Source organism: Gekko japonicus, unplaced genomic scaffold (genome assembly GCF_001447785.1).
Source record: "Gekko japonicus isolate JY-2015 unplaced genomic scaffold, Gekko_japonicus_V1.1 scaffold1288, whole genome shotgun sequence".
Classification (NCBI taxonomy): domain Eukaryota; kingdom Metazoa; phylum Chordata; class Lepidosauria; order Squamata; family Gekkonidae; genus Gekko; species Gekko japonicus.
Window position 1 is genome coordinate 287,759 of NW_015163127.1, and position 2,068 is coordinate 289,826.

A 2,068-nucleotide genomic window follows, 5' to 3' on the forward strand; every position below is an offset into this window, starting at 1 on the left:
TCTTTCTTTCTTTCTTTCTTTCTTTCTTTCTTTCTTTCTTTCTTTCCCCTCAAAATTTCATTAGTCACTTTAAGTGATAACACTTGAAAGGTATGCTAAGAAAGCATAAGGATATTTGTGTGTTCAGAATTTCAGTGCTACATTTTAAATGGGAAAAAATAAAACAATAATGTAGAAACCTGGTGAACCTGTGTGGTTTATAAACAGCAAGTACATTCATTTACAATTCATTAACTGAAAAGCAAAAACTGTGTAATATTGTAAATATCTTTTATGCAAAGCAGTCAAACCAGCAAAGTTTTGTGTTGGTTCCAGACTAAATTAGCCATTGGTATTGATTTTCCCTTCCCACTGCAGACACCCATCCCCCTGTCCATGTTGCTTCTTAGCGCCTCCTGTCCTCCCCCAGGAACACCATTTGTGGACATTAGTGGGCTGCCTTGGAAGGGGGGAAGGCAGGAAAATGCCGTTCCATTGATGTGGGTCCAACCCATAGTGTATAAACTTTTGATGCCGTATATGACTAGAACCAAGTTGCTCTCATGGCATACAGGAAAGAAGCAGCAAAAAATAGACACCATCCATGTGAAAACCCGGAGCCTAGCAGTTGACCAAATGTGTCTGTGATGCTAGATGGAGCAAACAGGTCCTTTAGAAGGCTGACTGTAAGAAAAACATGATACTCTGTGTACTAGTAATACTGAAGTTTGATTTTTGTAGATGCAGTAAGCAAGGAGTCAGTGTACTGTCACCTAATTGTGGCTTCCTAGTCAGAATCTTTTTCTTGGCTAAATTCAAGCATCTGTAAATTAAACAAAAGACTTACCTGCATCTGTCCATAGCAAAATCAAAATGCCAGGTAATACCAACTAAAAGGTAAAGGTAAAGGTTCCCTTGCTCGAAAGCCAGTCGAATCCGACTCTAGGGTTGCGGTGCTCATCTCCGTTTCAAAGCCGAAGAGCCAGCGCTGTCCGAAGACGTTTCCGTGGTCATGTGGCCGGCATGACTAAACCCCAAGGCGCACGGAACGCTGTTACCTTCCCACCAAAGTGGTACCTATTTATCTACTTGCAATTTCTTGCTTTCGAACTGCTAGGTTGGCAGGAGCTGGAACTAGAGACGGGAGCTCACTCCGTCTTGCGGCACCCAGGTCTCGAACTGCTGAACTACTGACCTTCCACAGCCTGCAGTGTAGACATCTGTTAATTCCTTGTCTTGGTGTAGGAAATGCCTACTTATGTTTGCTTTCCAGTTAGTCCTTGATCTGTCTAGTTTATGTACAGTCCAGCCTGACTTGCCCAAATGGGGACAGATGTATTCAGTCAGTCAAAGGATGAGTTACAAAGGAGGGGCATTGGTACAAGGCTGTGTGCAAGATGCAAAGTCAGTTCGTTAGGTTCTGATAGGGGATCCTCCACACTGTTTTGCTTGTTGGGGGAGGAGTCAAAATTCTCGACATAGATGCAGTGGCAGCTGGTGACGGAGTGAAGGCACGGAGTGGTGAGTAGAGGAGTAGGGCTGAATTTACTTACAGGTAGCTGTCACTGGGAGGAATGGGATGGCATAGACAGCACAGTGCGAATTTTATGAGCTGGGTCCTAAGGGGGAATGGCCATTCTGACAGACTTGCCATCTTAATGCGGGAACATCTGTCCTGGTACACCCCTCAAATAGCATTGCACACTATGAATAACAATCTTCTGGTGGTCCACAGCCCAAAAACTATTAGTCTTTCATCAACCTGGGGGAGAGCCTTTTCAGCTCTGGCCCCAGCCTGGTGGAATGATCTTCCAGATGACATCTGGCCCCTGTGGAACCTGATTCCGTTCCTCAGGGTCTGTAAAACAGAATTATTCCACCAGGCATATGGTTGAGGCAACCAAGTTCCATCTATATTGGCCTCCCCTAGCCCCCCCGCTTCCCACCATTCCTTGCTTTGCATACCAGCTTTAAACAGATGGTTTGTACAACCTCACTTGGATAAACTGAATTCGTGCCTATGCCTCCATCTAATTTTATTCGACTGTTATGTAAAATTGATTTAATAGCTAATTATGATATGGTTTTT